This window comes from Lathamus discolor, chromosome 3 (assembly GCF_037157495.1).
Source record: "Lathamus discolor isolate bLatDis1 chromosome 3, bLatDis1.hap1, whole genome shotgun sequence".
Taxonomy (NCBI): domain Eukaryota; kingdom Metazoa; phylum Chordata; class Aves; order Psittaciformes; family Psittacidae; genus Lathamus; species Lathamus discolor.
In genome coordinates, this window is record NC_088886.1 from 50,548,252 (window position 1) to 50,573,710 (window position 25,459).

The window sequence follows — 25,459 nt, forward strand, 5'->3', positions numbered from 1 at the left end:
CTGGGCAGTGGTCCTTGCGTTTCACCTGCCACCCTGTGAGCACAGCATCCACCCTTAGAGTCCTAAGAAAACCCTTAGAGTCCTAAATAGCCCTTTTATTCAGAGCAAGCAGCATCTTCCTTCCTGCGAAGAGAGATGTAGCAGAATTGCAAATGTTCGAGCCCACTAGGATTTTGCTGTGCATTCAGAAGCACTGTGTGTGGGGGGGTTTCCACCTTAGGGGTTTAGGCTGCACAGCAAGTCCAGTAATGAACTGTTACTCTGGAAAATAAGACTTTCATTAGGTTAGGATTCTGCCAGGGTATTTGCGTTCCTTTATAATGAACCGTGATATTGTGCAAAGCCCTGGCGTGGAGCAGAGCACTGCTTATCTCACTGCTATCATTTACCCACTTATCATGATCAGATACCGTTGCCTCAGCCAGGTGCTACAACTGGAAGAAGGGAGGAGGACCATGGTAATGTTTCTATCTCACCAAGGAGATTCTAGGGGGGTTTCAAGACAAGCACAGGTCAAACAGTGGTTTTAACTCTTAATTGCAACCCTGTCTTCTTGTTACTGATCTCCTATAAAGAAATGCTGTTTTTCTTCTTTTTTTTAGGTGTTTATTATTCATCACTAACAGGTACTGAAATTGCAATGCATGTGTCTTCTGGTGTGAAAACATTAATAACTACTTTGGCTAAGCGTGGAAAGATCATTTGTTTTACAAATACACAGAAAATTCAGGCCGGCTGGGATTAAAGCACAGCGTTTCTTTGTAGGTAAAGGTTTTAGGGCACGTTTTATCATGAGAAAGAATTAGTTTTACATAGATCTGTGCCTCCACAAGCAGATGTGGCTGGGCTTCCCACCCACCAGCCACAACCTTAAGCCACAGGGCTGGTAAAGCAACACATTTAGGTAAGCAAGGCACAAGCACGGGGATGGGGAACTATTTTTTCCCTATCTAAGGGTCTTGATCAGCATCCATGCTTTTTTCCTGCACCTCCCCTTCATCTGTGCATGCAAGGCTGGGCAAGGTTAGATGCCATGCCACTGCTATCACCTTGCACTATCCTCATGTGGCTGTGGCATCTCCTCCCTCGTCCCTCCACCAGCTTTTGAATGCTCTCCATGCGCCTCACCTCCAGCAAGGACAAGGAACAGTAAATCCCAGCAGCCTCCTAAAAAAACCCCATTTTAATTAAAAAAAACCATCATAATGTGAGCTTTAAAGGACATGAAACAAAACAGGTGCAGAGCTCCTCTCTGCCTCCCCTCTCCTCGCCTCCCCCCAGTCTGCAGTGCTCTTCAGAGCAATTTTCATTTAAAGCTTTTTTGATTTCATCAGCTCCGGAGTCCATCAGCGGTTTTCAGTGCAGGCCACGTAGGCAGCCTGGCAGGGATGTTGCTCAGCTTGGAGCAGCAAATAGCCTCTGGGGCTGCACAAGTTCTTGTTTGGGCAGGGCTGGCCAGGGCTGGATGCACAAGGTGACAATGTGACGTCCCCAACCCCAAAGCAGGCTGATGCTGCAGGATGAACGTTAAGGTTGGAATTGGTTGCATCAGGGAGGAAGAGGAGGGTCTGAAGATCCTTTGCTCTCAGGACTGGCTCAGATGAGTTTGGGGCTACAGCCCAGATCAGTGCAAGGAGTGGGGCAATCATAGAGGGGTGTTTTGGTGACCATCTGGAGACATGACATGCTGCTGATCCCACAGGGCAGTAGGTCTCCTTTGGAGATGGCCAACCATCAAATCTGAACCCAAGATTGTCCTAGTTTTTCTGGTCCATTGTAGTGAGTGACCTCTTTTACCTTATTTACTTAACATATATTTCATGACACCAGCACTCACAACACCAGAGGTGGGGATGTCCAATCATCTTGCCTTTCCAGAATCAGCATATCTGAAGGCCACTCATCTAGGCCAGACCAGATGTTTCAGACAAAGGTGTTTCCAAACTCTACTGCTAACATTAAAACATGATTTGAGGTTAAACATCATGTGGCATTATCACTTGGAGGAGCCATACAGCACCTCGAAGAGGGTAAGACAATGTTGTGGCCTTTCTTTTATCTAATAACCTCTTCCCCACCTCCCAAGTCCAGCAGCTAAGGCGAGCTGGACAAATGAAAAACTTCTCAGCTCACTGCTCAATCATCCACCAAAAAAAAACCAAAAAAGAAAAAACGAAGTGGTTTGGATCAATGCAAAGTACAGACGCTTTGATTTTTTTTTTTATTCCCTTACTAAAATAAACCCTTCTCCTCCCCACCCCGATTAATTTTAGATCAAATGAAATGATTTATTCAATTTCAGACTGAAATGTCATTTCAGAACATTGACTAGAATAATATTCCTTTTTACAAAGTGGCAGAGCAAAAAGTTCAACTTCTAAAACTCTTTTTCTCCCCACATGGATGTAGGAACAAATCTGTTTTCTGGTGAAGTTAACCTTTTTGGTGAGTGCTCTATGGCATTGTAAGCCCCTGGAGAAGGGGCTGCGACCTTGTTTTAACTGTTGGCCAAAAGCATCTTCATTCTCCAGGAGCTTCCTCCTACTTCTCTGCTGACTGCTCTTTAATCAACTATTTAAAACCCAGCTCGGAAACTTTCATCACTTTCCAAATCCCTAGGACTTTTAAACCAATAAATAGAACAGGAGAAGATGTCATACTGGTGGCTGTTGATTGGTCTGAGCCTGACCCATACAGGTGGGCTGCAATGCTCCTGCATGAGGAGGTGGTTCTGGGACAGGAGGAAGAGGGAGGTGTTACTGAATGGGCAATCAATCAGTTTTCATGGAGTCTGAGGCCATGAAAACTGCCATTTTCAGGCTGATCTGTAGGCAGGGGTCTACAGGGGTTAGTAAAGATTTATTTTCCTTTTTCTAGAGTGAGATGAAAGGGTGGAACGCGAGGGAGCTACGAGTAAGAAATCCTACAGAAAGGAACTCATTATTTTTTATCTTTTCCAATGACCTTGTTTGTTTTATTCTTACTTGAAAGCAGTTTCTTTCCTTGTGAAAGCTTGGAGATATCTGGAGACAGGGGCCAGAGAGAAAGGGGAAAAAAGGGATCTGGGTAAAGAGAAGGAACATGGAAAATAAACAGAATAAATACAGACCAAGCTGGGAATATCTTCTGAGTCTGCTCACTGGTGCTTCTCCATGGAGAATCACCCGTTGTTGTTAGGCACTGTGATGAAGTACCACGTTTGGAGGAGATGGGCTAACGCCCATAGGGAGGACAGAGGTTCTGGTGGGTGCACTGTCTTTTGCCTCCATTGAGAGCTCAGGATTACACACACACATGTGCATGTATGTGCACATGTGTCTGTGTGTGTGTGAGGCAGTATTGCTGAGCCTGGCCCAGGAGGCTGCTGCTGTTGCACGTGAGCGAGCCGCTTGCAGAGGGAAGCAGATGCCTATGGTGCTTTACAGGGTCTTTCTCAGCCTGGCTGCATTTATTATATGTAAAACCAGACCATGTGGGGAGCAGAGGCATTCATGACTCTCCTGGTCCTCACCCTAATTGTATCTGTGCATTTTCTAACAGACTTGCTTCAGAATCATTATGAGAGGGATTTTATTTGTTTGGGTTTATTTTTCTTTAACCTCCCTGTTCTCTATTTAGCCTCTCTACTGGGAGCATGTGGACTTCTGAAGAAGGTAGCAGCATCACATAAGTTACCATCCTGGAGCTGCAAGTCATGGTGCCAGGTACCACCAGTAGATCTTGTGAGTGACCCAAACCCAACGGTCTCTGCCTCAAATGATGCTGCCTTTGTGTGGTGAGAAGAGCCCTCCCAGGCCCCTAACAGATGCTCCATGACCCTGTTAACCCTCCATGGTCCCCATAACCTGCATAGCCCCTGGGGCAGGAAGCACATGTCCATGGCCACCAGTGTGGCTTTGCCCTTGAATTGCAAAGCCACAATGGCACATTCCTGCACACTGCCCCTGTAACTGCATTGACAGCTTCTTCTCTTGCATTAAATCGGTGGCATTTATTCTCCAAGTCCTTGTGTTAAAAAAAAAACCAACCTAAAAAGCAGGCTTCTCAAAGGTGCGAGGCCAGCTGTTAACCTGGACAAAAGCCCTCTCACCGACTGGAGGGTGGCTAATTTTAGATGAAACCAACCCTTGCTTTCAACTGGCAGCTTGGGTTGATCTTCTCGTGGTTACTTATAAATACTTATGAAAATGCTTCAAGTGCTCAATTTACATAGCTATAAGGTCTCATAAATAATTCTGGGTACTAGGATTTAATTATGTGACCTATACCGTGGAGGGATTTTTGCCTTATTTGTAGAGATCAGAGTCTTTCTGAATGGAAACTACAGTATTAAGTGGCCATTGAGTTGCTGTCAGAGTAGCCATAGAGAAGAATGGGATGAGGACCCAGCTCAAATGCTTACCTGTAGCTTGTTATCAATACTAGCATTAATCAAGGATAATTTAACTTATGTACAACTTTCATGCCTACTATTTGGAGCTGCATTTTAACCATCAGGAGTCCTAGAGAAGACCACTTAGGAGCAGGGCATTATCTCCCAGTAATGGTCATGTACTTGGCCCTTGATATGTGCTGAAGACTCTGCTCTGCAAACTGGAGGACCCTGTTACCTATAAGTGATGTGTTTGCAAAGAGGATACTGGATACTAGTCCTTAACCAGTGCAGATGCCAGCCAGCATGGGAAAACTCCAGCTAAATGAAGGGATTTCAGGCTGGCTCTGATAAGCATTGCGTTCAGTGGGAAGGCTCCTTCTCTAGATTTAGCCCTCAGAATTCAAAGGGAATAAAAACAAAATCTGATTTTTATTTTTTTTTAACACTCTGCATGTAAATCCCACTGAAAAGGAGTGACTGAAGGTTGTGTGACGGTGAGCAAAGGGAGAGAAGGGAAAAACAAAATGGAAAGGTCTTTGTAGTAAGTGTGCTTCAGCAAGAGACTTCCCAGCTTCACGGCTGGGGTCCTGTGTCCTGGGACAAAGCTGAATCCTACTGGGCTGCCTTTTGCTTATAGGGGTGCATGTAAATAATCCCAACCCCTGCCTCTAACTGCAGCAGCAGAGATTAGTTTTTAAACAAATTTTGTCTTCTGTCGTCCTCAGAGAGAAGAAAACACTTTTTGATTTCAAGGGGAAAACACTGCCACAGTGTTCCCCTATAAAAGGCAGCTGGATGGACCCAGCCATCACCCCGGGGATTTTATCCTTCCCAAGGGCAGAGAGCAGCTAAGAAAGGCAAACCTCTACCCATGGCACCCAAGGTGCCCACCTGGTGCGTGGTTCACTGCCAGCAACCAGCATCGCAAGCGGTGGCTATCTGCTAGCGTGAGGCAGCAAGGGGATTATAAATAATTTATTCTCTGGGCAGAGGGGGGAGGAAGAGAGTGAGCTTTTAATTAAAACGATATCTTACAGATCAAATAAATATGAATAAGATGCCAAAAACAACTGTATAAATCCCAAACATTCTCTTGTGTTTTAATTATTTGTGTTGATAAAACAAGAGCGAAGGCATTTTACTTTGCTTGGAGGACGAAGAGGCAAAAGGTTATGTTGGCATTTTTTATGTTCTTTTCAAGGAACAAATGTTTCAGAAGCACAGATCTGACAAACTATAATTCATATCAGGAATTAAATTGGAATTTAGAGAACAATTGTTAATATTTCAAAGTAATTGTTTAAGAAATTATCATTTTGGTATCTGCCTCAAAAATAATTACCCACCACTAATTTTTCTTTTTCAAAGGCTGCTATTTGTTGGAATGGTGGAAAGATGAGGAGTTTTTGCTGTAAGCTATTTATGTAGCTCAAATGAAGAGATAAATAGGAAGGGACTTTCATGTTCCTAGGCAAATGAGTCTGACTAATGTATGGCTTCAAGCTCAAAAGTGGGCCTTGGATTTATTTGAAAATTTGGGGTATTTATTATGGATGGGATTTGCAAGTCAGAACAGGCAAGTGAAGAATCAAAACCTGTGCATATTAATTAGCAACAGGTCCCCAGATAAACCACTACTGCTTGGAGAAACCCTGCCTGTCTGGTGTGGGGCACTGGAGCAGCAGCTCTTCATCCAGATAGGCAGACCAGAAATATCTTTCCTTGCTTGGTACCAAAGAGGATGAGGTCGTACATGTGTGCTTTTACCATTGGTCTTTCAAACATAGTCAGTGCAGCCTCCTAGATAGTCAAAGAAGCCGTGACTGTTTGCTGCACAACCCTACTGCGCAGCCTTACTGCCTTTGCTGCCTTTAGGGGTGGGAGAGGATGGGTATTCCTATTTCTGATCTTCAGATAGGGCATCAGTAAATTGAGACATCTGTGTTCGCATGAAAAGGGGGCTGGTAGTTGAATATTTAACAGGTCACGGGAAAAAAAGACATGGTAGAGGAGATCTTAAACATCATCTTCTGCATCCCACAGCTTGAGGTGGTGTCGTCCAGACCCTGTAGCATCCTGCCCCTACCCCCTGCTGTGCTATGCTGCTGAAAAGTGTGTCTTCCTCCCTTCAAACATTGCTTTCGCCAAAGGATGAAGAGAAATTGCAGTGGTATAGCACCAGGAAGGGTTCAGCAAATGGCAGTTTCAAGGAACTGCTGTAGACATCTCTGCTCAGTGATAATATAGTGAAGGGAAAGTGGTTCCATGAAAACACAGTTTCAGCTGTAAAAGGAAAAATTATTTTCTGGGTTTTGTTAATTTTTTTCTGTAAAGTTATTCATCCATCTTTGTTAGGAATAATTCTTAAATGCATTTTGAAATATCTCACTGACACACACACTTCTTTAACCAGGTAGTTTTACCTTTAAGTAGCACTGAGGTAAATGGTAATTTTTAAAGTGCATAACGCAAGCAACATTTTTCACTAAGTCTTCTAGAAAAGGCTATTTCTCACCACAAAACCAATCTTTTTTTCCTCTGAACTGTTATCCCAATGTCAGGATACCTTCTGGCACTGTCTGGGCACCTGGTACACCTCCCCAGTTGTCCTGTTCGCTGACATTTCCCAGCAGGTTGGTCCCTGCACCCTGTCGAGGACCTGTGCTGACAAAAAGTCTGTCCAGCCACCTCCTGGAGGAAGATCCTATGACTTTTGGGTTGTTACTTTGTTTTTCACCCCCTGCATGTTATAACTGCCTCTTCCCTTTGATCTCGAGGACACCAGACTCTCATGGAGATACTGGTCTGGAGGCTAATGAGGAATACACTCGACCTTTGCAGATGCTGTGATTAAAGATTAGCCGAGAATGTGTGGGGAAGCAAAGAAACCTCCTTTTGGCTCCATCCTCCCAGCTTGTTGTGAGTATCCCAATTATGAAGCAGATCACAGGGGCTGTGTTGGAAGACACTGGTATCAGCAAATTAGCAGGCTGCAGCAGGAGCAGTAATTAAGGCAGCTTTGTGTTTGCCCAGGTTTGGGGCTGTCATTCCTGTTTGCATGCTGCTTGGATTCAGGATCCCCTTGCACGCCTGGGGGTTGGGATCCTGCTGTGCCGTATATGCAGTGCTTTTGAAATAATTGCTGTGGTTTAGGAATTAATTGTAGTGATTGCCAGAGAAGGACAAAACACAGGCAAAATAGTAATGGTTTGTGTGGTCCCACTGCTGCTGCAGCCCACAGAGGTTATTGGTAAAACATCTGAGGATGGGAAAGAAAAATCAGGGGGGAAAATGTTCTCCTTCCTCATGGAAAAGGGAGGGTGATGGATTTATACTGTCCCAGACCTCCTGCTAAAGCAACACAGCAGGATGGTACATGGTAGCTCCTGCTACATGGGAGAGCTTGGAAAATGTTGGGAATCAGTAGGCACCTTGCTCAGCTGGCCCATCTGCTGCTGGAGGACCAGCATGGTCTCTGCTGCATGATGGATACTAGTCTGGCTTTCAGTGGATGAGGGAATAGGGTTTGTAGCCCTTCCTCTGGGAAGTCAATTTGTAGCATAGATCTGTTCATAACAGATGCCTCTGCCAGGAAGTTTTCCCCTCCTTTTAAGCCAATATTTCCCTATGTTTAATTTAAACCCATACTACTTGTTTTGCATCTGTGTAGAGACATTAAAAAACGTAATACTGATCTCCCTTTCATGTTTTTTATCATCTCTAAATATCAGAGCTAACAACCCAGGTTTCCTTTGCTCTTTACAAGTGTGCCTCATAAATCATCCACAGGCTATTGGGATCATTTCGGAGCAATTCCCTGCCATCCCTGTCCATGGGAATGGACTGCAAATTTCCACGTGGATCAGATCTGAATTAGTTATCTAAACCTACAGGCTAAAGGAACTGTGATCCTTTTCTCTCCTGTAAAATATTTACTTCCTTAAGGCTAGAAACTGTTCGGTGGGTTTTTTTGTCTTCTCTGATACACCACAATAACAAGGGGGGAAGTGGAGAGGGAGAATCCAGTCCTTTCCCAGGTAAAGCTTGCCACCTGAGAATATCAAGGGGTATGTACAGGGGTGATTTCTTTGCGATATTGTTCTGAAAGTAATCTGCCTCCCTTGCAGATCTTGCCAGCATACCAAGGAGCTCCTCGAGGTTTTGAAGTAGGATTTGGCCACTCGAAGGTGACATTGCCATGTCACCAACCTGTTCCCCCTGGGAGCACAGCATGTGGTAGAAATCCTCTTCAGCAGCAGCCAAAGGCTGGGTTTTGAAGCATTCGTGCTCTCTGAAGGACGCTTGCAGGGTCAGCTTGGAGAATGCTAGGAGAAATAGTAGATGCCCAGGTAACTTTTCACTCTGATTTTCCAGCAACCCAAACATGACCAGCTCTACCTAAGAGGGTGACTTAGCATAAAGACATAACCTTTGGGTCAGAGCTCTCGCCTTCCTCTTTTCATTCTTTAAAGGCTTTATAATATTAGAGCAAGTGATTTGACCTGTATTGTGTTAGACCTAGAAAATGACCTGCCAAACCTGTGAGCATCCAGAATATCTTCAGGAGTTTAAAAGAATAATCACCCAGTTGGTATCTGAGACAGTTCACTGCTAAGTAGTTGGAAGAGTTCATTCACAGTGGGACATTTCAGGCACCCAGGATGCTTTATCTACTTGCAAGTGTATTCACAAAGGTTCATGGTAAGCCATGTTTACTTAATAATGCATCATAGCGTAGTGCAATTTATTGTAACAACAGTGGGGTACAGCCAATGCAACTGAAAATACAGAGAACCAGGTTTCTGAAAAAGATTTTGTAAATGTGAACTAGTTCTCCCCAATAATCACCAAAGAAGCAAACCATCAGAGGCTCACAGGCTATCAGGAATGGACTGGCAGTGCTCCACAGAGTTATCAGCGGGCATTTGGATCATGCTGGCTTCTTTGGCCAAGGAAGTAACTGTTCTGGCTGAGCAAAACCAAGGGGAGTATTGGAGAGTGTGATCTGTTGAAAGGAGGAGGAGAGGAGTTGAACAACTTTTTCCCTCCTGGGAAAGCTATGTATTTGCACCAAGGATGACTTAAAAGAGAGATGTGTGTTTATCTGTGTTGGCAATGCTGCAGGTCCCAGGAGGCTCACTGGGTAGTGAGGGAGGTGTCAATATATTTTTGCATACAGGATAGCTGTTTGTGAGGAAAGTGCTCTAATTAGAGGAAAATATTTGATCTCCATAGGCTTTTGGTGGAATATCTTAGAAAGGCAGCAGATGTTGCTGAAATTATTTCATTCAACTGTTTTCTCCCCTTTTTCTTCCCTTGTTTTTTTTTTTTTTAATGAGGTGCATTGAATTAAAACTCGATAAACAGCTCATGGCAGTTTATTAGGGGGCATCAAAAACTGCTCTAAATCAAAGCTGACACCTCATCCGAAGCAAAGTACATGCACATGCACCAACATTTCTCTGCCTTACTTTTGAAAGTCCCAAGTTACCCAGAACCAGCAGCTCACCCCGAAAGCTATCAAAGGTTCCCCAAAACATGACATAACAGAGCCAGCTCATATACCTCCACTGCGTCTAGTGTCACCCTGGTCAGCACAGCATCCCGATGATATGCCCTCTTTATGTTCCTGCCTTGTATCACTCCTTTGTCCAGTAATTCACCTCCAGTGAGCCAGAAGGCCGTAAATCAGGCTCCTGAGTCTTAAAAGAAAGCATGCATAAATATAGAACTGCCTTAAAGACCTTCCAGAAGGTCTTATGGATGCATCTGACTTCACTTGACTTATTCAGAGTGGATTCAGGTGAGGAAGTTTAGAAGCCAGGAACCTGAAACCAGGTGTGATCTTCCGTTCAAGGAGACTTGTAAAAAGCCCCATTTTAGACTATTTTGCCCAATGGTAAAATATGATATTGCAGTCTGGAATGGGTTGGTTGTGGCAGCACTGAACTAGTTCTAAACTGAAGTACAGTGAAAGACAGCATCTGCCACAGGCTTCACTGAACAGGTGGAAAATGGTTCCTTCTGTGTAGACTAGGAAATGAGGCATGTATGGAGGAAATGTGTGGTGGTCTACAACAAAGGGTGGGTGGAAGCTGATAAATGCAAAAGACCATATCACATCCCTGTGTGAAATGCTGTCTTTAATGACAGAAGTAAAGGGGTTTTCCCCAGAGAAGGGGGTGCTGTCCTCCAGCCCCTGCAAACTACATGCTGAATGCTGTCAGTGTGTCCTAAAAGCACCAGCAACTCTGTTCAAACAGGGAATAATCACAGACCTTTCTCCTTGAAATGTTGTATACCGAGGGTCTACAGAGAACTAGTTACACAAGCTGGCATCAAATACTGCCTGAAATCAGAAAGCCTGTCAATGTGATTACAGAGGCAAAACAAGGGTCTTTATAAATTTGCTTGTCTTGTGTCACCCCAAAAGCATCTGCAGGACACCACATTCAACCCCACAGGACAGGTCACTTCATTATGTTGAGTGAGTCAATACATTGATTAGTTTATCAAATGATAAACAAGGTTTCTGCTTTCATCAGGGTTGTGGATATTAATTGATTTGACAGCCTGAACCTCAGTAAAACAAGTAGAAGGGGCGTCAGGGCATCACTGTATTAATTAGCCATGTTGAAGCTGCTTTTAGCTGCTTCCGAAGTTTAATCAATATGCTACATTTGAGTCCCAGAAGGCTTATGAAAACAGGCTTTGAAATCCTTTAAATTGTTGCCTATGTGAGGTTTTAGACTCTTGGCATATTCTTATTCTGCTGTTTTTCTTCCTCGTTTTTTCTCCCTCCTGAAATCTATATAGTGACCCATAAGGACTGGTATGGGCAGGCTTTCTTGTTTGAATTATAAATTTGCATTTACTAGGAATAGAAATAAAATGAAGATTTTCTGGTTTAGTACAATAATAATAATAATCCTGGATATCAATGAGCTGGCCTCTGCCTTCCAGTTTCTATATGCAGTAAATTACTTCTATAGACTTAATCTGATGTGAGTGGGCACAGCACCATTAAAATCATGTTTTTCTGAGCTCTTCCATACCATTCAGACTTGAATTTAACACAAAGCAAGATTTGAGCTTGTTAAAATGTTTTACTAAGGGGGAGGAAGGAGAAGGTGGAGCTGAAAATAAAGGTGGGAAGGAAGCTGTGGAGAGAAGGGGATGGAGGCACTGTGACCACAGGATGAAGTGGGGAGATGGGGAAGGCAGAGCCACTGCTGTATGATATGTCTCAGCATTTCCCCAAGGAAAGGAGTTCGAGGAGTCAAAAGGAACACGGTGTACATGAAGAGGAAGACATGAAAGCAGGGATGAACTGGGAGACAGTACGTGTGCTGTCACACTGGTCTGCAGTGCTTGGATAATGGGGGCTGATGGGGGCATGAAAATACTTCTGAGGAAGAGCAGTTCAGCAGGGAAGGGGGTGGGGGTTGCCCTATAGGTCTTTGGGAAATATCTCTGACCTTCATGCTCTAAGACTGCCTGAGGAGGGCACAGTACCTCTGCCACCAGCCAGTTTTACAAGGAGGCTGGACAAGGTGTGATGAAGGAAGGGCCATGCATTCTTTGCAGAAATGTCCTCACGGTTTGCCTTCCCACGGTCTTTTTTATGGCTTTGTGACTAATTCAGTGCTTGCTCAAGAGCCCAGCTGAATCTGGGACACCTCCTGTCCCATGGGATGCCTGAGGGCTGAAGTCTTCTGTCTGTCCTCCAGCCACTGCTCTAGCAGACCTATGAATATGCAGAGACCCAAAACAACTTTTCTGAATCCATGAATTTGGTAATTTGTTGCAGTGTTCTGCTGTTGTGACTTCCTATTCTTTTTCAAGACAAAACTTCCTCAGATGTGCCCATAGCAGGTTTCCCGGCACACCGCATCGTGCCTCCAGCGATTCCGCTTGTGTTGACTCCCCAAGGTCACTGCTATAGATGTCACAGCAGTGCAGTCAACACAGGGAGACCAATAGTGCTTGAAACAGTTCTCAGGGCCCCAGCATAATTATAACAATTACAAAGTCAGGCCCTGAGCTGTGCTTTCTGATGCACGTATCTGCCACTCTCACTTCATTGCATGCACAGATCCTGTTGTTAATAATGGAAGATGCCCCAGTCTCTCCAGGGGCAACACTCTTTGCTACGGGCAAGGTACTAAATCACATTTGAAGTTTCTAGGCCAAAATATTTTACTTTTATTTTGGAGGAATAAAGTGTGAGGTGAATTTCTAGGCCAGACTACTTTGGCTCACCTGGTAACAGGTGGAAAAGTAGGCAGCCTTGCAGTAAGTGAAGGCTAGGCCATCCTGTAATGATGGTGTAGAAGCGATCATATGAATTAGAGAGAAGATAGGGCTGAAAGGGACCCAAAAGTTGTTTGTCCCACCAAACTCCATGAACAGTTAACTCTTCCCTTGTCATTGCCAATGCAGAACCTCAGGGAAGTGAGAGCACCTCAGCAAAATACTGGGAGGCACCTGTTGTTTCTTAGGTCTTTGGATCACCAACAGTTCAGAAATTAAGAGGATGACATTTGAGAAGGAGAAATTAATGGTAAGCTGTTGTTCTGGTGCTCAGACCATGCAGTGAGAGATCAAAATGATGCTGATGGCTTCCAGAACTACTGTATAGAGCAACACTGCCCAAACCTGTCCCCTTGATTTCCCTCTGAAGACTACTGAAGGGTTTGCTGGTCCCCTGCCTTCCTGGACCCAAAAACAAGGAGTGAAACCACTTCATATGTGGGACATGGATAGGAAAGGGCGAGGCAATGCTGCAGGATGACATGAACCAGTGGGTGAAGAAAGTGCTGAGGAGTGTCACTGTAAAGAATGCCCTGACAGCTTCAAAGCTGGTTTGGGAATGAGCCCTGTGTGAGAGCTTTACTGTTTATGTCATTCCTTCTGCTTACAAGAGACCAGAGAGAGACGCAGGAGTGTGCATTTATGGTGATCAATACTTGGGATTTGTCCAGAAAAACAGGCACAAAATACACGTCCCTTGCCAGTAGAGCCTGGGTTTATTCTAGGGAAGCCACGAACGGTGTCAGAGGAAACCCTGGTGAATATGTATCATGTATATAGTCATATACACTTACCTACTTTTACATTACAGCAATGGGAGCTGTCCTCCCTATACTGTGCTCTCATCAGCCTTCTGTGATGCTTCTCCCCACCCTGCTAGGGGTTATCTAAATGAGACTCACCTCATCTATGGGATTAGCCCTTCTCCTGTTAATCTACCTCTTCTGGGGGAGAAAGTCCTTTGAACAGAAATAACACATGCTTCATGTCATCATTAGTTTTAGAATCATAAAGGAAACCCTCCATCAGCACTGTCACAATTACCTTCCCATTTTCCTGCTTCACCTCATTAAAAGGAAAATGTTACAATTAAGGCACGGACAGGAGGAACAGATGAAGTGCGTTGATGAATCGGCACTTAGTCAAGGGGTTTAAAAATATTAAACCTTTCTCAAGAGCCATCCCAAAAGGGAGCATTTCTTATTTGAGGGGTGCTTTCTCAGCTCAGATCCATCACTGGTGCTAAGGATATTGTACAGTGGTGTTTGCCAGAGGAATACTGTTTACTTGGGCACATCTGCTGGTGCTCCACGGCAAGGTCATACACTCCCAGGATGAGGAGAATCTTCTCCCTTCATGCCTAAGATGGGGTAGTTTTTTGTGTGTACATGGAGTATTTTAAATGGAATTGGACATCACCTGTCTTTATTCTTGCTTTTCAATCCCATTTCCCTCCTTACAGCACGTCTTCATTAGAGTTGTGCTTTGTTCAGTCAATTACAAAAGCCCTTCAGGTTTTCATTTCATTTTTTAGGTCAGGTCCCCACTGTGAGAAGGGAGTAGTGAGCAGGCGCGGGGGCAGGGGAAGGGTTGTTCTCAATCCCCCTTACCAAATCCTTATTTCCTTTGGGATAGCAGCATGCCCAGGGCCACCCCAGGAGTTACCTTAGGGTGTGGTGTTCCCCTTCAATGCGCTACTTACTAAGCTAAGGCTGCTTCACAGGGGCCATAACAATGCCTGTAATTCATATCTATTTTCAACATATTTTTCATCCCATTTCAAAGCCTTTTTTATTGCCCTCATGACCTGGAGAAGAGATTTGGGACCGGCCATTCTCACGTTTCCTACACAGTTGGTAAGCCCCAGTCCTCCTATAATGAAAATGTCACTAATGATAAATATTTAACGGGATGTGATGCTTATCTTTATATTTACTACCCTGACCTTTATATATTTGGATTTTATTTTATGTTTTATGTGGCTTGCCTTTGCCTTTTCACAGACAGACGGTGCTGCGGAGCAAGAAGTACTGCAAGGGCTCCAAGATTGCTGTTGCATTATAAGTATGAACACAATACATACAATTAAAGAACTTTAATGCCTGGTATAATTACTGTCTGCAGTTCATATTAATGTTCAGGGTGATATAGTGAAGCAAGCCGCTCAGACACCAAGGGATCTGCATCCTGAGGGACAATGGAAAATCACCGCTTATGAGCTTGCGATTAATTATTGTGCTTTGCATGGAGAGATTGAGACTTTCCAAAGCACTTTGCACCCACAGTTGATTGAAATGCCTACACAGGAATGACATTGCTGTGCATAGCCTGCAGGCAGGGTGCTGCTTTATAATCAAGCAAGGGTATGACATTTTTTCCCTGTAATACAGAAATTGAAAATTTGAGGAAAAAAAGGTGTAAGGAGAATGCACGGTTAAGGCATCTTAAAAGGTAACGACTGTTTACTTATAGGACTTCTCTGGACATCTCCTTGACTCGCACTGGGAGATGCTGGAACAATGGAGAGCTTACCCTGCTGCAGAGTGACCTGCGTTCCAGCTTGTCCTGCTCCTCCTGGGTAGGGCAGGTTGGCCAGCCTCTTCTCAGAGCCCTCCAGGAGCAGAGGTAGGATTTACGGGTGTTTAGCAGATCCATGTGGACATGGCTGCCAAGAAACCGGGCATCACCCACAGCAGTGGGGATAGGGAAATTCTGCAGACAGTTGCATTCGGCAGCCTTGGCTGAGCCCCACGTCCATTTCCCCTTTAAGGAGGGGGGGAAAAATATGAAAGAATGGAGTTAATAGGCTTGATTGGACTTTGCTGAAAAACTTAAAAAACAAGGGGAAAAGAAAGTGCTGAGGCAGCTCCTTTCTGAGTCTTTGAACTTCAGGCTTTGAAAAAAGGTGGGGAAAATCTTAAGGAATTAACGAGGACTACTGGGAAATTACTCAGGAGGAACTTTCAGTGCTTTCAGCTTGGAAAGAAATAGAAAGAAAACTCTTTTATATATATACACTCACACACGCACACAGACAGACATTTGCATGCACGTATATGTGACAGCGTGACCCCTTCAGCCAGCCATTCATCATCTTGTCTCTGATTTTCTTTTAATGACATATTAATTCTTTGACTTGTTGGCACTGTGGCTGGGAAGGGTGAGAGCTGCCTTTCTCCCACTGTAGGGGCTGTGGAGGAGGCAGCTCGGCAAAAACCCGGGGCTGCCACTGCTCTGTCAACATTTGCTGAAACCCAAGCCTTGATCAGAATAGGTCTCCTTTCAGGAAATATCAACTCTTTTTTTTGTTAAAAAAAGGCCTCAAGATAAATATTCTTGGATGAAAACCTATAAAAAGCTCAGACTGACAAACTATTTTTTTAGGCACTTCTTTTTCTCCCAACAAGAATATAGCTGTCAAGAGAAACAGATGTTCTCTATGAAAAATCTTCTTTAATTACAACTCTGTCAAAAAGCTGGAGACAGATTTCTCCCTTTTTTCCCCCAAGCCCATTAAAATGTATGTGAAAGGCCAGCGTTTTAAAGCCATGGCTCCTATCATAATATAATATTTAAATAAAACATTGCACTATTAAAGAGGCTGAGTACCAGCAAAGCCACAGGTTGAAATGCATGGACAAATTCAAGTTTCTTAGGGTTTGCTTTTTTAAAGTGATGTGTCAAGCTTAAACTTGAGCCTTCCCCGTCCACGGGCACCTGCAGTACTGATCTGTTTTCAGGGACCACTAAAACAGACCAGCACCTCTGTGAACAACCAGATTTCTCAGTCAGGTAAGATGAATCCTCCATCCAGAGTCCAAGACTTCTTCAAATCAGGCCAAATGTTTGCATAGTAAACCAAGAGTTTCAGATCCAGCCATTAGCCAGGCATTTCTTCAAACCTTATACTATCTTTTCAGTAATTCTTGCCATGTGTCCAGTAAATACTTTCTTTACTAAATATATTAAAGCAGTAACTAGCAGTCTTCACTTTCCTGGGGCTATTCTGCTCTCCAGAAGCTTGCAGACGATGGCAATGTGACATAAATGTTAAAGAAGGTTTCTCTGGCTCAGCATTTCCCCGAGGCTGGCATGATATGTGTTATCCACGGGAATGAAGTTCTACTGGAGATAGTGGCAAGAATGCAAGGTTGATGTTTCTTTATTTATTGTTTACAGTAATTGGCTAGAACGTGGCTGAGTAGTTGGATGAAAATAATCAATAGCTCTTGCTCACTAATGAATGATTTTCCAGCAGCCGCTAATGTAAATAGGTTTCATTAAAATAGCAAATCCTCCCAAACAAGAAAATTAACAAGAGCTTATGAAACCTATGAAATTGTGTGGGTCTGAGTATCTGACAGAGATGACAAATATCTGCTGTTGATATTTTTGGTAAACAGATTTTCTTTTCAATTTTCACTCTTGTCACTAAAGTAATAACAATGTTTAGCAAATGCATTATTCCTTTCCCAGAAATCTTCAAGTGCAAAATGTGTCAGCTCCAACTCAAGAAAACATTCCTTTCCTGAGCAACCCTCACCTGCATGTGCTTAAGTCCTGCAAATTCGGTGCCCTGTAACTGCATTAATAAACTGGGAATTTTAGCAGTTAAGTCAAGTCTTTTGAGTAGCCCACTACAAATGAAGGGGACTGGGCACGATGCAGCCATTGCTTTTCATGACTCCTAGGAATAAAGTGGTGTGAACTCAAACATCCACTGATGTGTTTCAGCCCAGCAAGGGTGTGTGCGGGGCAAAGGAAAAAAACCTGGGACTTTGTACCAATACTGCTGGAGGATGCTGGGGTCAAAAGAGAGTGGGATAAAAGAAAAGAGATTGAACTGCTCAGTGTTTGATGATATTTCTTGCTCGGTGATTTTGATATTTCTTTCAAACTGCTCACTTCACTTCCATTTCTTTTGTCCAAAGAAGAAATCTCAAAAATATTATTTGTTTTGGCCAGCCTAGAGCATGACTCCTTTTGCCCTAGAGGAAAGTGGAGCTCTTCATCCACAGCCCCTCAAAAAACAAACCCCTAAAGCCACTTGGTGAAAAGTTTCCAGAGATGTTTTTTCAGTTTCTGCTAGAAGAGTCAGGAGTCCTTTGGGGATCAGTGAGGATATTTTTGTAAGTGACAAAACATATGTGAACTCTCAGTGGCAGAGAAACCTCTTGCTCTGCTTCTTGATCTCAGAAATTTTCTTTTCCTTTTCCTTTTCTCCTTCTCCTCCTTCTCTTCTTCTCCTCCTCCTTCTTCCTTTCTTCTCCTCCTCCTTCTCCTTCTTCTTCTCCCTCCCCTTCATCTTTTCTCCTTCTCCCCCCTACGCCAATCTGTCTCCCTTTGGTCTTCTCTCCCTTTCTCCTCCCCATCACCCATCACACACTTGATGGAGAAGGCTCTTAAGGCAAGAGCAGGTTTGGGGCACCATGTATCTTTGTCAACAGCATCAACCAGAAGCAAGGGTTTCAGATGGGAAATGGCATTGGTCATCTCCCTTCGAGGGAGGAGCTCTCATTTTTTCATGATGGCCAGTCATTTTGGGATGTGGATTAAAAGAAAAATCATTTCATTTGCTCTTTGGAAGCCAGAGCTATAGATCAAGGTCCTACTCATTCCCCCAAGGACTAGAAATCAGTTTTTCATGCAAGAATCGAGGCTATCCTCTGTGAAAACTAAAACAGTTATCTGCACTTTCATCTAGAGGTCAGCAGTAGAGATTTTTCTCCAAAAGCTGGATAAATCCAGGTTGTTAGTGTCTCCCCTTCCCACTCTCCTTAGTTATTGCTTTTTATTACACAAAGGGTGAAGAACAAGCAAATACCTCCCCTTCCCAACTTTGCTGTGGTCTGTTTGTACGCATTGTCCAAACATCTCATGCTCTGGGCTTGAGTAGCTTTGGTGCCTGTGATATTCCTCTTTGCATGCCATGATGTGGATGCAGATGCCCAGGTCTGCTTAACCCTGACAGGTGGCATAGGGAAGGTTATTTTCAGAGGACAGCACACAGACTGGCTGGAGATTCAGATCATGAAGGTGGCAGCCCAGTACCTCATCCATCAGGTGGAATGGGCTTTGCTTCTGTAAGGGTGTCTTATCCTCCATCCAGTGCATCCTCCTTCCACACACCACTTGTTTTCTGCCCCCTCTGGGATGGTTCTGTGGAACAGTGATCTCTCCGTCTTCATCTCGTCTTGGCTGCATGGAAAGCTAAGAATACAGCTCCCCAGTAGTCATGCTAATAGCGAAGAGCTATTTTCAGACCCAATTTCAAAGCGGCCCTGCGGAGAAGGACTTGGGGGTGCTGGTCAATGAGAAAATGAACATGAGCCGGCAGTGTGTGCTCACAGCCCAGAAAGCCAACCGTATCCTGGGCTGCATCAAAAAGAGTATGACAAGCAGGTCGAAGGAGGTGATCCTGCCCCTCTACTCTGCTCTTGCGAGACCTCACCTGGAGTACTGTGTGCAGTTCTGGTGTCCTCAACATAAAAAGGACATGGAACTGCTGGAACAAGTCCAGAGGAGGGCCACGAGGATGATCAGGGGACTGGAGCACCTCCCGTATGAAGACAGGCTGAGGAAGTTAGGGCTGTTCAGGCTGGAGAAGAGAAGGCTGCGTGGAGACCTCATAGCAGCCTTCCAGTATCTGAAGGGGGCCTATAGGGATGCTGGGGAAGGACTCTTTGTCAGGGACTGTAGTGACAGGACAAGGGGTAACGGGTTAAAACTTAAACAGGGGAAGTTTCGATTGGATATAAGGAGGAAGTTCGTTGCTGTTAGGGTGGTGAGGCACTGGAATGGGTTGCCCAGGGAGGCTGTGAGTGCTCCATCACTGGCAGTGTTCAAGGCCAGGTTGGATGAAGCCTTGTGTGGGATGGTTTAGTGTGAGGTGTCCCGGAACTGGATGATCTTGAGGTCCTTTCCAACCCTAACTATTCTATGATTCTATGATTCTATTCTAAGTGCTTGTGGGAAGCCAGGCAGAGCTCTCGGGTTGTGCTTTCAGTACCAGAGAGATTTGCAGAAATCTCTGTGGTTCAGGCTTAGCTCTGTGAAGAGAATGCTTTGCCATCAGCCATCCCAGTGCAAGTCCTCCTGTTCTGTGATTCATAGCACTTAGGGACTTTCCAGTATAACACACAAAGTCTTGTTACAGGGATGGGGAATTGAGAAGGTGTAAGCCAAAGCTAGACAAGTATTTTGGCCATTGGAACAGCCTGTTTTCATAATATGAACCCCATTAACTCAAAAGCCCATCCAAAGATCTCAACTAAAATTGCAGGCATGGCCTTAACACAAGGAATGTGCTTGCTCTTGGCTCTGCTACAGGGAAGTCACTTCTCATCCCCTTCTCCGCCCCTCCAGAGCACCACAAAACATTTAAGACAGAAAAATGCCATTTGAGTGACCTCAGCCAGATCCCTGTGTCACTGAAAGGAGAATAAAACTCCTTATGCCAATGTAGCAATAAGAAGCACTTAACACTGGGTGCTAGGTGGAATTTCCACAAATCAAGCACACCCCATGCCATTTTTGTTATTACTTTTATACACTAAAATCGCAAGTTAGTACACTCCCTGTTACAATGATTAATTGGTGATTTGCATATAATTATAATATCTGCTGTGTCATTTTCTTCTCTTACTATGCTTGTGTAGAGGAAGGGTCTTCACCTGGGCAAGGGAGTTTTTGATCTGCAGGTCTGTTTTTTAGTATTATAATGAGAGTATAATGAGGATAGCTCATCTAAAGAACACCCTCATCTTATTTTGTTGCCACGTTGGCCAGCTAGATATCTACCTTGCCAGGTTGTCAAATAACTCATCCTATATACAATAGACCCTAGGTGCTCTGGTTATGGTCTAGAGAGTAAGGACTAAGTCCAGCGTTACACAGAGAACAGGGACTTCAGGCAACACAGAGTTGGATTTCAAGCAGCACAGTAACCCATGCTAATGTAAAGGCCAACTTCTTAAATCAAGATGTTCCTACAACTAACTGTTTCACAAACAAACACAAAGTATAGACAGATTCAGTAAAACTTATTTCAGTAAGACTTAACTCTGTGTCTCAACCTTGAATTGGTTTCACAGTCATTGCTACTAACACTGTCTCTGCTCCACTCACCTGGCATGGGGGCTATGGCACTGGGCCATTTCTGTTGTCTGGGTCCAGTATCATTGCAGATAACTGGTTTCTGAAGCTATGCTGCACTCCCATGTCCATGATTTTCGCAGCCGTAAATCCCGTGCCTCTGTCACGAACAGTGATTGAGCCTGTCTGGCATAATTTATTCCTTTGGAGCCCATGCAGTTACAGGAGAGATGATCACCTGCTCAAGAAACAATGCCTGGGACTTAATCTTTCCCTCTGGAGGGCTCCAATGGAAAAACACAGCAGTGTTCACAAGCCACCGCCATTGGTATATATCCTGTGTCCCCACCTGCCCACTTCCATGTGATGTCTGGAGCCTCAGCAGTTTGCTCACACCCATGGCCTTGCCTTTTCCAGCAGCTACATCACTAAAAATACTCTAAATTCCCCCCACCCTGCAGGGCTTTGCTTGGTGATGACAGCCAGGGAGGGGCTCAGCCCAAACTGAGTGGGATGAATTATTTTTCTCCCAGAGAAATCCCCCCCGTAGCATTCCCTGCTCTCCCTGCAGCCCCTCACTTCACTGCAGCTCCAGAGCCAAGCGTGAAGTGTGCTTTATTGTTTGTCACCTGAAGCACCTGGAAAAATTACACAAATCCATCAAAGTAATGAATCTTCTCAGCAGTGGCAAATAGACAGAGACAGACAGGCACTCATCCGAAACGAGTCATCTTTAAAAATTAATACAAAATAAATAGCTGGCCTTTCCCTCTATTTCCAAGGGGTGGCTACCTGGTTTGGTCAAGGGGACAAGCAGGCGATGGCTCTCGATCGGAGTGTGACACAAGAGTAGGGACTAGTCCTTCTCCAAGTCCCTGTCACCCTCTGCCCTCGGCAGCATCTGGTGGCTCCGAGAACGATGGAAAAACGAAGTGGTCGAACACTGTGTTATGCTGATGACTGCCAGCAGTGGAAACAGCCGGATTTTGAAGTGTGCTGAAGCCTCATCACTTTCTTCCAGCCTTTTCCGGCTCCCTCCAGCCCTCTGGGCTCTTGCACCAGTTTGTCTATGTCTAAGCAAGCTTGTAAACTCCTTAGGGGAGAGACTGCACTTGCTTTTATGCCTGTACACTGCTTGTCAGTGTGTGGACTCCATAAATAATAAACAGTGGTGTTCCTGTCTCCTACAAGCTTTCATTCTGTTATCTAGAATGAAATATAATAGATCTATCTCTCCCTATATATATATAATAGGTATATTAATAGTGATAATAATATATATATTAATAGATATAATAGATCTATCTCTCTATAGTAGATCTATCTCTATAGAGTATAATAGATCTATCTCTCTATATGTGCATTTACTTATATATACACTGTGTATCTGTATATAAACACGGACATATACATGCATTTAGCATATGTATTACCATCATATGGACTAGGAAGGGACAGATCTGAGACCACTGCAAGCAGGACAGGAATATATCAGGTGCACACTGAGCTCCTCTTCTCCTATGCCATTCCTACACTCATGCATGCATCCCATCTCTCTGTGCTTGCTCCCTTTTATGAAGCCTTTTTAGTCAAGCTGTTGCAATGAGTTTTGAAAGATGTAAAAAGACTTTTCTTGCTAAAACTTGGATATTTTTACAAAAAAGCTTGCCATGGGAGGAGGGAAAGAAATCGAACCCAGCTCTCTGAACAAAATCTAGAGAAATCTAGTGATTAACATACCTGTGAGGAATTACTTTATATGGGGTTCTGTAAACCTTAAAGGTTTACATAGTTGGTGCTGTGTCTTGTGGCTGGTGTCACTGCTGGGTGATGTCTGAGCCAGGAGAGAAGGCACGCTCTTGGGGACTGGGCATTTCACTGCCGGCCATGATCCCAGTCATGTAAACCTAAAGCAAGGAAAACAGGTGAAGGCAAATTGCTTTTGACCACAAGAATCCTTCTTCTGTTCGAACCTCCCCCATCTTGAGTTTGTTGAGGATTTTTTATTTATTAGTCTACAAAAAGGCGGCTGTGCCGGTACCTGCGGGGCCTGCCCTTGCCCTGCAGGAAAACACAGGGATGGAGAGTGGGAAGGAAGACGGATGGATCCTGAATTGTTTCTAATTTATGGGGCTCTCTGATTCCTGCTGCCGTATGTCTCTGAGAAATGACACCACTACTTCAGGAGCAGAGATTAATCTGAGCCGGCAGGAGAAGGACAAAACAAATCATCTACTGCAGGAATCTCATTTGATGCCTGTTAGTAAGAGCACCGGGATGAATGGCTTTTGTAAAGACTGCACTGCAACATGGTTTTTTCCCCTTTTCTCTGCTGTTCTGCAAATTAAGGTCTATAAGGTGTGCGGAGGAGGCAATCCCAGGGTTGCTGCAACGAGAGGGCTGGAAGCTAAGCCAAAGGTGCAATGGTACATGTGTGCATAGGGACGAGGTGGACTCATCCTGCAGTGTGCTCCCTCTGATCACATCAAACCCACTTTTTCTTGCCATGAGATCACCCGGCTGCTGCCCATTTCAGTGCCATGGTGCAGCCTGAGGCAGCTCCTGCACTCACAGATTTGGGCCTGTGTGGCTCTGCAGCAGTGCTGCAAGTCTCCTGAAGAGGCAGAGCAGTGCTTGCTGGGGATCACCCCCATATGACCAAGGAAGAGCCCATCCTTCATAAAAAAAAAGAGCACAAATTCCCAAATAAGGAAGCTGGCAGGGTCAGGGCAGCCTGCAAACACAGCTGTGGACTTACAGGAGAGCCATACACAGCTATGCAGAGCCCAGCCTTTGCTTTCCATATCCTATTTTATCCAATCTGTTGCCCACTGCAAAAAGTCCTATTATCCAATCCAAGAAGTTCAGCCACCGTTGGAGCGGTACCTAGCACTGAGCACTATTCCGCTGCTACATGGTGCATTTCAGATTGATACAGAATCAATTCCATAGATTTACTTTTTTTTTTTAAGGTGCAGTCTTGGAATAGCTGAGACTGTGTAAGGTGCAGCTAAGCATGTACTTCCACAAAATAATTTGTCAGGCCCCACTGTAGAAACCTAATGATGGCTGTAATTTATTGCTGACAGATGATATTTATCACCCCAGCATCCTCTCTTTCTCTTTCTCTGTCTCATTAGGAATGGCATCAATAATGTTTATTGTAGCTTTTAATTTTTTATCATTGGTATTCTTACCTGTGCTGATGATGGCTGGCTGGAGATGAGAAAAGGCATTAGAGCAGACAGAGGCTTTGATAAGTATTCAAGGGTAAATGATGAATTTAGGAAATTCTTCCTGAATGCTTACACAGGGTGTGTGCTAAAGCAGAGCATGTTCTGATAGAGGGGAAAAAAGGGGGTGTTTCTCACCAAAGCTCGCCCTCCATTTCCAGTGAAGGAAGTGTGTATGGTCTGCGGAGGATGCTCAGACCCTGAGCCCTCTCTAGGGAAAACCCTAGTGCTCACCCATGGGGTTTCCTCCAAATCACCCCAAAACATTGTGCTCCTGGCCCCAGTCTGGTGCCAAGCAGCTCCCATGACAATAAGCAGGAGCATCCTCTGCAGTGCTTCCATTTCCCTGCTTGGTTTACAAACAATGCTGCCTTGCCACTGAGACCACCTCCGAGTAAACGTTATTTACTTGTTTTTTTCTGCACGATTTGCCATTGCCCCTCCACTAAATGAAGCTCTGCATTCCTCGATAGATGTTTGCATTTTGCATGCAGCTTCTTTTCACACCTATTAAGCGATGCTCTGGTTAAATGGAAATCTGTGAGTGTGCCGGCAGTTGCTTCACTGCAGGGGGTTGTTTGCTGCCTACACTGGAATATTCAGGTGTTTGGACTGGCTGACAGGAAGATGCCCTTGTGAGAAATTATTTACTTTGGGCAATACTTCTCCGCTGAGCTCAGACTGCTCACATCATCTCACACGTGATACTAAAAATACCCTGGGTGCCCCAGCTTTGCTCCCACCCTACATGGCCATTTGCAAAGTTATAGGGCACCTATTTGTGTCCCTAAAAATACCTGAAATACTCCCAACACTTTGATATTTTTCCCATTTTCTTACGTTTTCTACTGACCCTTTAGGAATGTGCTGCACTGGGGTTTGGAGCCCTCCGAACTGTTGGGACCAACAGTTCCCGACTGGTTCTTTTTTTCCCCCTCTTTCCAGACATGAATAATTACCAACCCAATGGTTATTTTAGCATCATTATAGGAGCCTCTCAGACTAGCTGGCCATTTACAGATTAGATAGACATTGCTTATATTGTTCATAACTGATTATGAGATTGACAGTTTGGCTTTCACCCAAAATTTGAAGTCCCAATTTAGAGTAATTGGAACCGAATAGCCGAGCAGAGTGGGGGAAGGGAATAGTGGCTGCTGACAATTTAGTTAACGCTGATTTTATTGATGCCTGAAAAGCCTTTGATGTTGCAGGTTACTCTTTATAGGGCAATAAAGTTTACAGTTTGGGTTGTCCTGGGGGAGTAACTTCTATGTGTCTCTAACTGCTCTCAGGCGATTGCAGAAGCCATTGCCAGCCCCAGCCTCAGTTTGCTCATGAATAATCAGAATCCAAGCAAAAAGCCAAAATACGGTTCTTATCTTGGAATAAAAATTCCAGAAAAACAATGATGACCGAATTAAAAAGTAATCCCATACAAGTG

The 25,459-nt window shown here is 44.3% G+C and overlaps 1 long non-coding RNA gene across 2 annotated transcripts in view; it reads right to left on the minus strand.

Moving 5' to 3' along the window:
- Positions 1-5,450: 5,450 nt before the first annotated feature.
- The window catches only part of LOC136012198 (uncharacterized), a 175,557-nt gene continuing 155,548 nt past the window's right edge, over positions 5,451-25,459 (minus strand). The window contains exons 5-6 of one of the 2 annotated variants that reach the window (XR_010611606.1): positions 22,523-22,689; positions 5,451-8,700 (exon numbers count right to left, since the gene is read on the minus strand). This is a non-coding gene — a long non-coding RNA (uncharacterized LOC136012198). Of the gene's footprint in view, positions 8,701-20,821; positions 21,021-22,522; positions 22,690-25,459 lie in introns of those variants that run through there. The other variant, XR_010611607.1, reaches the window with a different exon arrangement.